Source organism: Dendrobates tinctorius, unplaced genomic scaffold (genome assembly GCF_039654945.1).
Source record: "Dendrobates tinctorius isolate UK_male_01 unplaced genomic scaffold, ASM3965494v1 ptg000122l, whole genome shotgun sequence".
NCBI lineage: Eukaryota > Metazoa > Chordata > Amphibia > Anura > Dendrobatidae > Dendrobates > Dendrobates tinctorius.
Genome location: NW_027361790.1, coordinates 6,068,943 through 6,084,426, shown reverse-complemented (window position 1 = coordinate 6,084,426; position 15,484 = coordinate 6,068,943). Strand labels below are relative to the sequence as shown.

General features: G+C 42.9%; 1 protein-coding gene across 2 annotated transcripts in view; it reads left to right on the top strand.

Annotated features, from left to right (window-relative positions):
• Nucleotides 1-15,484, top strand: part of SLC16A7 (solute carrier family 16 member 7) — a 210,254-nt gene that overhangs the window by 13,146 nt on the left and 181,624 nt on the right. Inside the window, exon 1 of one of the 2 annotated variants that reach the window (XM_073541524.1) lies at nucleotides 14,236-14,344. The exons of the other annotated variant lie outside the window; for it this stretch is intronic. The gene's annotated coding sequence lies outside the window, so the exon portion shown is untranslated. Of the gene's footprint in view, nucleotides 1-14,235; nucleotides 14,345-15,484 lie in introns of those variants that run through there. 2 annotated transcript variants of the gene reach the window in all.

The following is a 15,484-nucleotide window of genomic DNA, read 5'->3' as shown; positions in this document are numbered from 1 at the left end:
AGCTCACCCTCCACTAATTTACTAAAGGTAATTAATAGTCTAATTAACTTTTTGTTCAGTTAATTGCTGTAAAAGGAAAATCTAAAGTGCCAGATACAATCACTAACAAATTAGCATTCTATACAATCATTAATAAATCATTGAATGGAGAACTATTCATGCTTCTTCTATTTTTTTTAGCAGGAGCACATTGATTACAGCTTTGAGTTTATACGGAAAAGTTTCCAACAACTATTTGTTTATGCTGTTTTTCACCATTTTTTTATATAACTGTTGCTCTGCCATCTTTTATAAGGCCCAGGCATAAATTCTCAATTGATTTTTTTGTCTGACTATGCCACTACAGATAGATTTACATCACAAATTAAAGTTGGCCTTCTACATTACGTTGACCCCAGTGGCTTTTATATAAATAACATAATGAGCGGAGCATGGAACTGACTGTCCCCGTGTTCAATGCCGACGCTCCAATGCTGCTCCAGTTTAGTGTTTTGGTTGCCATTGTGATGTCATGCTGACCGCTCCCATCCCTGCTGCAGTCAGTCACTGAGCTTGTTAGTTTTTGCCATCTGCATTGTTTTTTTCTGCACCAAAATAAGACTTTTTCTGTGTTTTTATAGCTTTTCTGCTTCATTTTTTTTTACCAATACATTGGAATGGGTGAAAGGAGTTGCAAACACATTGAAGGATTCGAAATGCTGCATCTTGGCAAAATGCAGGAGGTCTCAAAATCCAGGTGAAAAATAAACCAAGCGTGTTCATAAGATTTCAAAAATCTCAGTGACTGACCGGTACGCTAAAAGTCTCCATATTTTAGACATCAAATATGCTGAGTAAAAAAATGCTACAAAAACCCCATATACTAAATGCTACAAAAACCCATACACTTTCATACACTATGAAAAAAAAATTCTCACAGATTCATTCATAAAAGTAGGATGACTTTTTTCTCTCTTGTCTTTGTTGTGCAATTCATTTTTTAAAAGCAGCATCTTTTAATCATTTACAACACCATTTACAGAATTGCAATGCCATGCCGCATTGATGCAGTAATTGATGCAAAAGGAGCCCCGACCAAGTATTGAGTGCATTTACTGAACATACATTTCAGTAGGCCAACATTTCAGATTTTAAGATCACTTTTTCAAGCTGGTGTCATAAATATTCTAATTTACTGAGATAATGACTTTTGGGTTTTCAGTGGCTGTAAGCCAAAATCATCACCATTAACAGAAGTAAACACTTGAAATAGATCACTGTGTAATGACTATATAGAATATATGAGTTTCACTTTTTGTATTGAAAAAGTGAAATAAATTAACTTTTTGATGATATTCTAATTTTATGAGAAGCACCTGTATCTGTAAAATCGGACGTTGTACTATGTCTTTACACGGCATCCAATTTTGATTGAATGAGCCTCATCCAAGTTATGGAAGAAACTAGTGCATACAGTACAGTGATTTTTTCACATACAAATTCCGTATCGTCTGTATTTTTCAACACTCTTACCAAAATTACGGTCATGTGAACAAGCCTGAAGGGTTGCTGGGTTTAAAGGGAATCTGTCATCAAATTTTTTGCCTATCAGCTGTGGCCACCGGCATCAAGGGCTTATCTACAGCATTCTGTAATGCTGTAGCTAAGCCCCCGATGTTACTTGAAAGAGAAGAAAAATGAGTTAGATTATACTCACCCAGGGGCGTTCCGGGTCTGGTTCGGGTCCGGAGGGAGTCACGGTCCAGTCTGGCGCCTCCCACCTTGCAGCGATGACGTTCTCTTCATTCCTGGCTGTCGCGGCTCCGGCGCAGGCACACTGCTCTGCCCTGTTGAGGGCAGAGCAGAGTCCTGCAGTGCGCAGGCGCAGGACCTCTTCCGGCGCCTGTGCACTGCAGTAATCTGCTCTGCCCTCAACAGGGCAGAGCAGTGTGCCTGCACCGGAGCTGCAGGAATGAAGAGGACATCATCGCTGCAAGATGGGAGGCGCCGGACCGGGCCACGACTCCCTTCAGACCCGAACCAGACCTGAAACGCCCCTGGGTGAGTATAATCTAACTCATTTTTCTTCTCTTTCAGGTAACATCGGGGGCTTATCTACAGCATTACAGAATGCTGTAGATAAGCTCCTGATGCCGGTGGCCGCAGCTGATAGGCAAAAACATTGATGACAGATTCCCTTTAAGGTTGCACCAAAAAAGCCAATTTAGTCCAGATTAGATACAGCTCTACGGCAGGAGCGAGAACCTTCCAACTGAATGAAATAAAGCAAAGAAGTCACTCTGGTCCATTTCCCAACTGGGGCCTATGGGGACATAAACATGTACAGTGGGGCAAAAAAGTATTTAGTCAGTCAGCAATAGTGCAAGTTCCACCACTTAAAAAGATGAGAGGTGTCTGTAATTTACATCATAGGTAGACCTCAACTATGGGAGACAAACTGAGAAAAAAAAATCCAGAAAATCACATTGTCTGTTTTTTTTTCATTTTATTTGCATATTATGGTGGAAAATAAGTATTTGGTCAGAAACAAGCAATCAAGATTTCTGGCTCTCACAGACCTGTAACTTCTTCTTTAAGAGTCTCCTCTTTCCTCCACTCATTACCTGTAGTAATGGCACCTGTTTAAACTTGTTATCAGTATAAAAAGACACCTGTGCACACCCTCAAACAGTCTGACTCCAAACTCCACTATGGTGAAGACCAAAGAGCTGTCAAAGGACACCAGAAACAAAAATGTAGCCCTGCACCAGGCTGGGAAGACTGAATCTGCAATAGCCAACCAGCTTGGAGTGAAGAAATCAACTGTGGGAGCAATAATTAGAAAATGGAAGACATACAAGACCACTGATAATCTCCCTCGATCTGGTGCTCCACGCAAAATCCCACCCCGTGGGGTCAGAATGATCACAAGAACGGTGAGCAAAAATCCCAGAACCACGCGGGGGGACCTAGTGAATGAACTGCAGAGAGCTGGGACCAATGTAACAAGGCCTACCATAAGTAACACACTACGCCACCATGGACTCAGATCCTGCAGTGCCAGATGTGTCCCACTGCTTAAGCCTGTACATGTCCGGGCCCGTCTGAAGTTTGCTAGAGAGCATTTGGATGATCCAGAGGAGTTTTGGGAGAATGTCCTATGGTCTGATGAAACCAAACTGGAACTGTTTGGTAGAAACACAACTTGTCGTGTTTGGAGGAAAAAGAATACTGAGTTGCATCCATCAAACACCATACCTACTGTAAAGCATGGTGGTGGAAACATCATGCTTTGGGGCTGTTTCTCTGCAAAGGGGCCAGGACGACTGATCCGGGTACATGAAAGAATGAATGGGGCCATGTATCGTGTGATTTTGAGTGCAAACCTCCTTCCATCAGCAAGGGCATTGAAGATGAAACGTGGCTGGGTCTTTCAACATGACAATGATCCAAAGCACACCGCCAGGGCAACGAAGGAGTGGCTTCGTAAGAAGCATTTCAAGGTCCTGGAGTGGCCTAGCCAGTCTCCAGATCTCAACCCTATAGAAAACCTTTGGAGGGAGTTGAAAGTCCATCTTGCCAAGCGAAAAGCCAAAAACATCACTGCTCTAGAGGAGATCTGCATGGAGGAATGGGCCAACATACCAACAACAGTGTGTGGCAACCTTGTGAAGACTTACAGAAAACGTTTGACCTCTGTCATTGCCAACAAAGGATATATCACAAAGTATTTGAGATGAAATTTTGTTTCTGACCAAATACTTATTTTCCACCATAATATGCAAATAAAATGAAAAAAAACAGACAATGTGATTTTCTGGATTTTTTTTTCTCAGTTTGTCTCCCATAGTTGAGGTCTACCTATGATGTAAATTACAGACGCCTCTCATCTTTTTAAGTGGTGGAACTTGCACTATTGCTGACTGACTAAATACTTTTTTGCCCCACTGTATGTAAGAAGGTACTATCATATATGTATATGCTGAATGTATATCACAAATATTATGGGTATATGGGTATAGAGCCATTACTCACTGCCTTGCCGTAAAGCAAGTCCTCGCCCAAGGGTTAGACATCTTTTGTAGACACTGCATTTAATCAATGTACATGTCTTCAGTCCCGGTAAAGCATCAGTTATAAAGGCGCCCTATGGATTGAAGTCACAGACGAAACATTCCCCACTGATGATAATTACATGCTTTCTTCTGTAATTTTAAGAGGTGTATCTTTTGCTTAAGCAGGTATCTAAACTGCTTTATGTGATTTTTAAATCAGCAAGTTTATTACATGAGTATGAGCAATTTATTCGTTCTTGGAGATTAACAAGACAGTGGATCAAGTTGATGAATGGCAAGGTGCATACCATCCAAGCACCTTAAAATAAGCTGTGTGTTACTATGATTGACATCTTCAGGAAATGTAGTCAGTGCTTTCAGAATATCTACAGTATCTTCATGCCCAATGGTTACGTTTTTGTCAGCCAATAATATACTTTGAAGCTCAGAGATTACAATATGTTCCTATCATGCAAGGTCTAGGATATCATCAAGGTTAGAATTAATCGGATTAACATAACATTGTCAATATGGCATTTAAGGACAAGTGTAACATTTAGATAGCAGCTATTGCTCCAAGCAAAAGGCACGGGGCAGCTCAAGATTTAAGTTCTACATCTATAGGCCATGTTGGCATGGAACTCTACAGAGAATGAGTCACAGTGTTCTTCCCTGCGAGGTATTGATAGAGATTGACAAGTACTCAAAAGTGGCATAACTACCACGGTCGCAGCGGGGGCTTGGCATCTGAGGGGCCCACCGACTTCAGCAAATAGTTCAGCTGATGTGTATTGTCTCACACAGACCCATAGGGTCCATGCGCAGCAATACACTCTGCTGGCCAATCAGAGGCCATCAGCTGACCTCGGTGTGCATGTGACTGGGGGCGCATGGCAGTGACATCATGTGCTTCTGTTTCTTGCGCTCTGAAGTCAGCTGCCGGCTTCAGAAGAGGATACCGCTCAGCGGGGGAGCAGAGGGAAGGTGAGCATTTATTTGTTTTAAATTACCGAGTACAATGTGGCCATACCATTATATGGATGACTATGGGCTGTGCATTATATAACATGTTTGATTATGGGCTGTGCATTAAACTATATGGAGGACTATGGGCTGTGTATTATACTACATGGATTACTATGGGCTGTCTATTGTATTACATGGATAACTATAGGTTGTGCACTATACTACATGGATGACTATGGGCTGTGCATTATATAACATGTATGGGCTGTGCATTATACTACATGTATGACTATGGGCTGTGTACATGTGTAATAAAGTGCAGGAGATGAGTTTGTCACCATGGAACAGACGGACCAACAGTTTAAGGGAGGTTTATTTACAGGGGATAACACTGACAAAATTAACAGTGCAAATATGAATATTATGAGAACGAGTTAAGCAAGCAGACAAAAAGCATAAACAGTGTTAAACAGTATAAAGGGTAGTTTTCCTATGGAGGAACTTATCAGTCTGAAGGGGTCTTGATTGAAGGGTCACTCTTCTCACACGTTGGCGCTGAATCACCAGCAGCGCTTGTCATCTGAAGTACTCTGTATCCTATGCCTTTAACAATGTCCAGCCGAGATATGAGGGGTTACTGCGGGAGCCAGGGGGGTATGAGTCAAACGATATCCCCTATGCTCCAAGTCCTTTTCTCCAACTCCGCAGTGATGCTTTCTCACTGGAATCAGGGGCTCTGCATTAACACAAGGGTCACCGGAACTTCGTACGTGGTACAGTCTCTCTAAGCGGGTCACAGCCCTGTCACTGGGCGCAGTCTCTTTGCAGGAGACAGTCTTACCACAGAGCGCAGTCTCTTTGCAGGGAAAAGTCTTAGCACAGAGCGTAGTCTCTTTGCAGGGAAAAGTCTTAGCACAGAATGCAGTCTGTTTGTAGGGGAGAGTCTTATCACAGGGATGAGAGCGCAACCTTCCTGACACTGCAGTACCCAGCTTCATGTACTCACGGTCTGCAGTCTTTGTGCGAGGTCTCTCTGTCTCTGGCTGTTGTATCGGAGATCTCTCTCCCGGTCTGTGTCAGCGTCCTCCCCTGTCTCCTGTCTGCGCTGCTCTGAGGAAAACCCGCGCACTTTTCCCGCTCTCAGCTCTCCTCCCTTCCTGTTCCTGGCTGCTGAAAAGGTTGCTTTTCTGTCCCCTGGGGAACCTGCTGCCCTGCTCAATGGTTCCGGGCATGGAGCAGAGGAGGCAACTCTCTCGGTTCTTCCTGCACTTCACCCCCTTACACATGTATGACTAGGGGCTGTGCATTATAATGTATGGAGGACTATGGGCTGTACATTATATTATATGAAGGATATGGTCTGTGCATTATGCTATATGGAGGACTATGGGTTGTACATTATAATAAATGGATTAATATGGGCTGTGTATTGTTTTACATGGATGACTATAGATTCCGCATTATACTACGTGGATTATTATGAGATGTTTATTGTATTACATGGATGACTATAGTTTCTTCATTATACCACATGTATGACTGAGCTGTGCATTATACTACATAGATGACTATGGGCTGTGCATTATACTATATGGATAATAAATAATAATAATAATAAATTTTATTTTTATAGCGCCGACATATTCCGCAGCACTTTACATTTCGGAGGGGATTTGTACAGACAATAGACATTACAGCATAACAATAATCACATACAGTAGATTATAACAAATACCAAGAGGAGTGAGGGCCCTGCTCGCAAGCTTACAGTCTATGAGGAAAGAGGTAGACACGAAAGGTGGGTGGTAACAATTGCCCTGATTGTATGGACCAGCCATAATGTTAACTGTGTAACAGTACAGACACAGAGGGCTAATGGATGCATAAAGCATGTGGGAACATGATGCTGGGAACCTGGTTATGGTAAAATTTTTGGCTCTGCCACACAGGGATAGGTTAGGTTAATGTGTTGAGGCGATAGGCCAGTCTGAATAAATGCGTTTTCAGGACACGCTTAAAATTGTGGGGATTGGGGACTAATCGTATTGACCTGGGAAGTGCATTCCAAAGAATTGGCGCGGCACGTGTAAAGTCTTGGAGACGGGAGTGGGAGGTTCTGACTATTGAGGATACTAACCTCAGGTCATCAGCAGAACGGAGGGCGCGGGTAGGGTGGTATACTGAAACAAGGGAGGAGATGTAGGGTGGTGCTGAGCCATGGAGGGCTTTGTGGGTGAGGGTAATAAGTTTATACTGAATTCTGGAGTGGATGGGTAGCCAGTGTAATGACTGGCACAAGGTAGAGGCATCGGTGTAACGATTGGTGAGGAATATGATCCTGGCTGCAGCATTCAAGACAGATTGGAGAGGGGAGAGTTTTGTAAGAGGGAGACCGATTAGAAGAGAGTTACAATAGTCGAGACGAGAATGAATAAGAGAAACAGTAAGAGTTTTTGCAGAGTCAAAAGTAAGAAAAGGTCGAATTCTAGAAATGTTTTTGAGGTGCAGATGACAAGAGCGAGCCAGTGATCGAATGTGGGGGGCAAAGGAAAGCTCGGAATCAAGTATGACCCCAAGACAGCGGGCATGTTGCTGGGGAGTAATAGTGGAACCACAGACGGAAATGGCAATGTCGGGTGTAGGTACATTAGTAGCGGGAGGAAACACAAGGAGTTCAGTCTTTGACAGGTTCAGTTTCAGATATAGTGAGGACATGATATTAGACACAGCGTTTAGACAATCGCCAGTGTTTTCTAGAAAGGCTGGCGTGATGTCAGGAGAAGAAGCGTATAATTGGGTGTCATCAGCATAGAGATGGTACTGGAAACCAAATCTACTGATTGTTTGACCAATAGGGGCAGTGTACAAGGAGAAGAGGAGGGGGCCTAGAACCGATCCTTGAGGAACCCCAACAGTAAGGGGAAGGTGAGAGGAGGAGGAACCGGCAAAAGAAACAGTAAAGGAGCGGTCGGAGAGATAGGAGGAGAACCAGGAGAGAACGGTGTCCTTGAGGCCAATGGAATGGAGCATAGTGAGGAGGAGCTGATGATCCACAGTGTCGAATGCTGCAGAGAGATCCAAGAGAATTAGCATGGAGTAATGACCATTTGATTTAGCTGTTAGCAGATCATTAGAGACTTTAGTGAGGGCAGTTTCAGTGGAGTGTAAAGAGCGGAAACTGGATTGGAGAGGGTCGAGAACAGAGTTTTCTGAGAGATAGCGGATAAGACGGGAGTGGACCAGGCGTTCCAGGAGTTTAGAGATGAAGGGAAGATTAGAGACAGGTCTATAGTTAGCGGCACAGTTTTGGTCGAGGGATGGTTTTTTAAGTAGTGGATGTATGATGGCATGCTTAAATGAGGAGGGAAAAATACCAGAAGAGAGAGAGAGGTTAAATATTTTAGTTAGGTGAGGGGTGACAGCAGGGGAAAGGGACTGGAGGAGATGTGACGGAAATGGGTCACTGGTGCAAGTAGTTGGGCGAGAAGATGCAAGGAGCCTGCTTACTTCTTCTTCTGTGACTGGTTCAAAATCAGAGAGTGAGTTAGATGCAGTGGGGGAGGGAGGACAGTGCATGGTATGAGGGGATTTGGAGATAATTTCCTGTCGGATCTGGTCAATTTTTTCTTTGAAGTAATTGGCCAGATCGTCAGCTCGGAGCTCAGTGGTTGGGGCCTGTACTCTTGGATTGAGTAGAGAATGAAAAGTGTCAAAGAGACGTTTCGGGTTATTGGACAGTGAGATGATGAGGGTGTTGAAATAGGTTTGTTTGGAGAGGTGAAGGGCAGTGTTGTATGTTCTAAGCATAAACTTAAAATGGATGAAATCTTCGTGTAGATTGGATTTTCTCCACAGACGTTCGGCGCACCTGATGACTATGAGCTGTGCACTATAGTACTTGGATGAATATGGGCTGTGAATTAAACTTTAAGGATTACTATGCAGGTGCATTATACTTTTTCTATGGCACCCCATGACTTTTATGTAGGCCCTCTAGTGAGTATAATGGTTTATTTTTTTTCTATACATCAAAGAACAGTGGCAGAATGGGGGACATATACCAGGATGGGGATATATATACCAGGATGAAGCCCAGGATAAGCAACATATACCAGGATGGGGCTCAGGATAAGGGACATCTACCAGGATAGGGCCCAGGATAAGAGACATATATACCAGGATGGAGGACATATACACTGCTCCAAAAAATAAAGGGAACACTTAAACAACAGAATATAACTCCAAGTAAATCAAAATTCTGTGAAATCAAACTGTCCACTTAGGAAGCAACACTGATTGACAATCAATTTCACATGATGTTGTGCAAATGGAATAGACAACAGATGGAAATTATTGGCAATTATCAAGGCACCCTCATTAAAGGAGTGGTTCTGCAAGTGGGGACCACAGACCACATCTCAGTACCAATGCTTTCTGGCTGATGTTTTGGTCACTTTTGAATGTTGGTTGTGCTTTCACACTCGTGGTAGCATGAGATGGACTCTACAACCCACACAAGTGGCTCAGGCAGTGCAGCTCATCCAGGATGGCACATCAATGCGAGCTGTGGCAAGAAGGTTTGCTGTGTCTGTCAGCGTAGTGTCCAGAGGCTTGAGGCTCTAGCAGGAGACAGGCCCATACGCCAGGAGACATGGAGGGGGTCATAGGAGGGCAACAACCCAGCAGCCGGAGCGCTACCTCAGCCTTTGCGCAAGGAGGAACAGGAAGAGCACTCCAGAGCCCTGCAAAATGACCTCTAGCAGGCCACAAATGTGCATGTGTCTGCATAAATGGTTAGAAACAGACTCCATGAGGATGGTCTGAGTGCCCAACATCTACAGATGGGGGTTGTGCTCACAGCCCAACACCGTGCAGGACGCTTGGCATTTGCCATAGAACACCAGGATTGGCAAATTCACCACTGGTGCCCTGTGCTCTTCACGGATGAAAGCAGATTCACACTGAGCACATGTGACAGATGTGATAGAGTCTGGAGATGCCATGGAGAGTGATCTGCTTACTGCAACATCCTTCAGCATGACCGATTTGGTGGTGGGTCAGTAATGGTGTGGAGTGGCATTTCTTTGGAGGGTCGCACGGTGTTGGGCCGTGAGCAGAACCCCCATCTGTGGACGTCGGGCACTCAGACAATCCTCATGGAGTTTGATTCTAACCACATGACACATGCACATTTGTGGCCTGCTGGAGGTCATTTTGCAGGGCTCTGGCAGTGCTCCTCCTGTTCCTCCTTGCACAAAGGCTCAGGTAGTGGTCCTGCTGCTGGGTTGTTGCCCTCCTACGGCACCCTTAATGTCTCCTGGTGTACTGGCCTGTCTTCTGATAGCGCCTCCAGCCTCTGGACACTACGCTGACAGACACAGCAAACCTTCTTGCCACAGCTCGCATTGATGTGCCATCCTGGATGAGCTGCACTACCTGAGCCACTTGTGTGGGTTGTAGAGTCCATCTCATGCTACCATGAGTGTGAAAGCACAACCAACATTCAAAAGTGACCAAAAAATCAGCCAGAAAGCATTGGTGCTGAGATGTGGTCTGTGGACCCCACCTGCAGAACAGTCCTTTATTGAGGGTGTTTTGATAATTGCCAATAATTTTCATCTCTTGTCTATTCCATTTGCACAACAGCATGTGAAATTGATTGTCAATCAATGTTGCTTCCTAAGTGGACAGTTTGATTTCACAGAAGTTTTATTTACTAGGAGTTATATTCTGTTGTTCAAGTGTTCCATTTATTTTTTTGAGCAATATATATATATATATATATATATATATATATATATGTATATATATATATAATCATCATGGGGGCAGTCCAAATTTTGCACAGGAGTCCATCAGACTCTAGTTACGCAACTGGATGTACAGTAAAATTTTTTTACTGCTGTTATGATTGTTTTTATTTCTATGCAGTCTCCTGGTGACATAATTTTAAGACTTAAATGCTACAAAACAGTTATCACTGTAAGGTCAGGTTCATTTGGCATATTTAATGGTTTGTATAGGGACCACAATGCCCTGACTGACTAAAGGTCACCAACCCAAACTTACAGCCACATATTTGTCTATTAAGTTCAGGTCAGGACACTCACTGTCAGTCGGGGCATTGTGGGCCGTGAAATGCGCCTGTCTGAACCTGGCCTATACAGGAGCCATTCATATTGATAAAACTACTGATCAGATAAAAATACATATTTATTTTAGCAGGCATATTTTAGACTGTTGCTTCAAACTTATTGTGAATTTCAACGCTGAAATGCTGGACAATTCTTGACACTTGGAAAAAGAAACGTATTTGTACCTGACTTTCTTTCCTGCTAATCAGTCATTTACTGACACAAACCATGCACCTAAATACACAGACAGAAGCCAGGCATACTAAGGAGCAGATTTTCCACTCCATTTTAGCTTTGCATTGTTGTTATGGTGAGATGCCAAAAGTAAAACGAATATCTTTAGTGCCTCGGTAACTGTCATTGCAAGGTCAACCATGCAAGGTATTCAGGTTAATGGTAGCGTGCCTTGTCCTGTCTGTAATGTGGTGTAGCGAACACTCAACAGGTGCATTCCATATAACAGTTCCTCTTTTACAGGTGTTTCCCTGTGAGATCCCTTCGGTATATCAAATACAAATGTCTTAATAGTATAATCGATGGGATCCTCGTAGGATGCAGCCGTGCACTGTCAACATTGGGGTAAATAAGGGATATAGGACCTGCTAAGTGAGCATATAAGGTCATTAACCCCTTCCTGACACTAGACGTACTGACATGTCCAATTTCGGGTACCTGTCTTTGATGTGGGCTCAGTAGGTAAATCGGCATATTTCCTTGTAGATGATAGCGGTGTTGTTCAGCCATTATCTGCCTCTAAAGGCAAAGTTCCCTTAATCAGCATTTGGTATGTTTTTGATGTTGCAATTTTCTGTAGCATTTCTGCACCAATAAGCTAAATTAGGTCACCTGCAGTTTTTCATTGCATTTTTTGAGTCCTTTTTTTTTACGTGTTTATATTGATTTTATTTTCAGCTGCTGCTTTTGGTATGTCGTGTTTTAACAGCTTAATGACCGCCAAAACACCTTTTAATGATGGTCTTCCTCAGTGTCGCTTTTTAACGGCGCTGAGGACTAAGAATATAGCACCACCTGGAGGCGGGAATTCCAGCGGGTGTCAGCTGTGCATGACAGCATTGCATGTATTTCATGATGGTGCATGACAGCTTTGTGTTTTTCTAAGAGGTTGTGACTCTCAATCCAAGTGAGGAGCAGCAGCCAGTAAAAAATGTACAGTGGCCATGAGATTTCTATAAATCCCATCCACTGTGCTGGATCTGTAAGATGCTACATTTTCGATGCTACAAAAATATGTAGAGTCAAAAACTCAACAAAAACTCATTGTGGGCATACAAACTTTAGAGTTCCAGCAAACTGGATGGGATTTAGAGAAATCTCATGCTCATTGGTTCTTTTTTACTCAAACTGACCTGTGGCGCAAGTTTCAAATCTACAACATGTCAATTTCTCACGCGGTTAGCTGAGTTTTATGGGCGTATTTTCCCTCTAAACTTGCATTAGATGCAAATAATCCAAATGTAAGAAATGTACATGGGTTTTTTTTTTGCAATTCTGCAGCGGAAATGCGTCAAAAACTCATGTAATCCGCAAAAAGCCAAATACCAGAAAGTATCAGAACAAAGCAGCTTTAATTGAAACATGACATATGAACAGGAGGAAAATCTGCAAAGTCAAAAACGCAACATAACACGTAAAAACGCACTCAAAAGCGTAGTGAAAAAACACAAGTAACCTAATTTACTTAATAGGTGTAGAAATGGTGCTGAAATTCTGCAACATCAAAAATTCACTAAAAGCTCACTGTGGGAACAAAAAATGTTTTATTGCACATGCAAATTATGTCTTCTCGGTGAACGGCCAAGAGTTCAATGCCCTGTTCTGCCCTGTCATCAACATGCGCGCACCACCCCTTTGCTTGATTGATAGCACTCGCTTGCCCAGAGTGAATGCTGTGTGAATTCAGTCCCTGTCACTGCACATCCGCACCGACACTGCAGGAGCCTAGCAAGCAACCGATGCCCTGTGCTAGTACGTGCTTAAGGTACTGTCACACTTAGCGATGTACCCGACAAGCAATATGACGCGGTCAGGATCGCTGGTACATCGCTAAGTGGTCGCTAGTGAGCTGCCACACAGGCAGATCTCACCAGCGACATCGCTGGGGACGGGGGTCGCTACTTACCTGTCACACTAGGCGATCCTGCGTCCTCCCGCCCGGCTCCACGCTCGTCTCTCCACAGGAAGCGCCGCAGGAAGCTGATGACGAGAAACAGTCCTGGACGTTCTCGCACGATCAGCAATAACCAGCTGGGGAGCCAGTCGTTGGTAAGTATCAGACACAGAGATAGCGCTAGCAATATCGCTATAACGTCACAAGTTATAGCGATATTGCTAGCGATATCGCTTAGTGTGACAGTACCTTTACTCTCATTCCTCACTCACTACTGTGCTATCCAATGTGCAGAGAGCAGGCACAGTAATCAGCAGAGAGGAATAAGTGCACGCCTGCACTGACATGATGTTCACACCTGTTCCACTACTGCAGTGTCAGTGCGCATGTGCGGGGCCAGTGATCCAATTCAGGAAGCTCATTCAGAACCGGAAACGTAATTCAATCTATAGGGAGATGTCCGGTGTGCTGGGGCGAAGAGGTGTAATTGACCTTTGACATCGCCAAGGGTTCCGCAAAGAACCTAATTTGCATATGCAATAAAACCATTTACAATTAAAGATTAATCAATATGGCAGGTATCATTTTTTTATAGGAGCTAATTTACCCACAGTAGTTTAAATTGAAATTTGAGGGCGAAAGACTCCTTTAAATAATTACTATAGCTACATGTTAGATTATGGGGGCGCAGTTTCATGGACAAGTAGATGCAGGTTACAGAATGAAATGATTTTGACAGCTTGGCCTTGATATTGTGAATATATAAAGGTTATTTCTGTACTTATCAATCACATGTAATATGTAAGTTAAGAAGGAATGCAATGCATTTTATTCAATCCAGCTGAAAGGTTTGCATTAGCTTTGAAAATACATGAAATATACAAGTTCAATGTGAAATCAGCAGTAAAGGTCATTCTCTTAATAATAGGTTAGCACTTTAATGGAAACAATGAACAGGGGTGTGAGTGATAGCAACCAATGAGCAGCACGAGAGAGTGCAATGAATTGAACGCACTCTTCTTCCTGTGACTCCGGCACTATAGGACATTTCAGGGATATCCTTGTTCCCGCTGCATTACCAGGTGCGGTATAGTTTGCTTTCTTAAAGTTTAACTCTTGTAATGCGGAAAATGTAAGATGTGATTTCTTGTGTTCTGTCACCTTGTTCTCTACATTAGTACACAGTGAGAAATCAGCTGGAAGCAATTTTATCTATGTATTTCTTATCCATTGTACAGTCAGTGGTGTATACTGTTTCTGTTATATCATGTTACAGCTTGTAGTTCTTTTTTGTCTCTTTAAACATGTCAGTATTTTTCAGATATACCATATGAAACATTGGTACAAATCATAGAAAATATATATATTTTAACAGCTATGTGTAAAAGTTTGAGGCAATTGTGGAAAGAATGCTGCTACGCAAGGATGTTTTCATGAATAGAAGCGTTAATAGTTTATTTTTAATAATTAAAACATGAACAAAAGAGAAATCTAAATCAAATCAATATGTGGTGTGACTGGCCTTTGCCTTTAAAACAACATAATAGCATCAATTCCTCCAGGAACACTGGCACACAGTTTTTGAAGGAACTCTGCAGGGAGGTTGTCCCAAACATCTTGGAGAACTAACCACACATCTTCTAAGCATGTAGACTTGTGCAAATTCTTATGTTTCTTCATGTAATACAATACAGATTTGATGATGTTGAGTTCAGGGTTCAGTTGGGATTATAGCATCACTTCCAGGACTCCTTGTTCTTCTTTGCACTGAAGATGGTTCTTAATGACATTGAATGTTTGTGGATTTTGTCCTGCTTCAGTATAAATTCGTAGACAATCATACACCTCCCTGCTTGTATTGCATAACAGATAAGTATCTTCTAGTATTTCTCAACATTGAGGACACCACTAATGATGACCAAATCCCCTATTCCATTTGGTTAAATGCAGCCATAAACTTACAAATTGCCTCCACCACCCCTCACTGTTACCTGCAGACACTCATTACCTTAAGGGTATGTGCACACGTTGAGTATTTGCTTGCAGAAATTTCTGCAACGGTTCTGCATCTCTTGGTAGCAAAAAAGTGGAGGCAAAAATATGGTTTTTATATGCGTTTTTTGCATGGATATTGGCCCACTCCCAGACAAAAAACATCAGCTCTCAGCCACCCCAGAAAAGACACATCTATAAGCTGCACCAAATCTGGTGCTTAGCCAGAC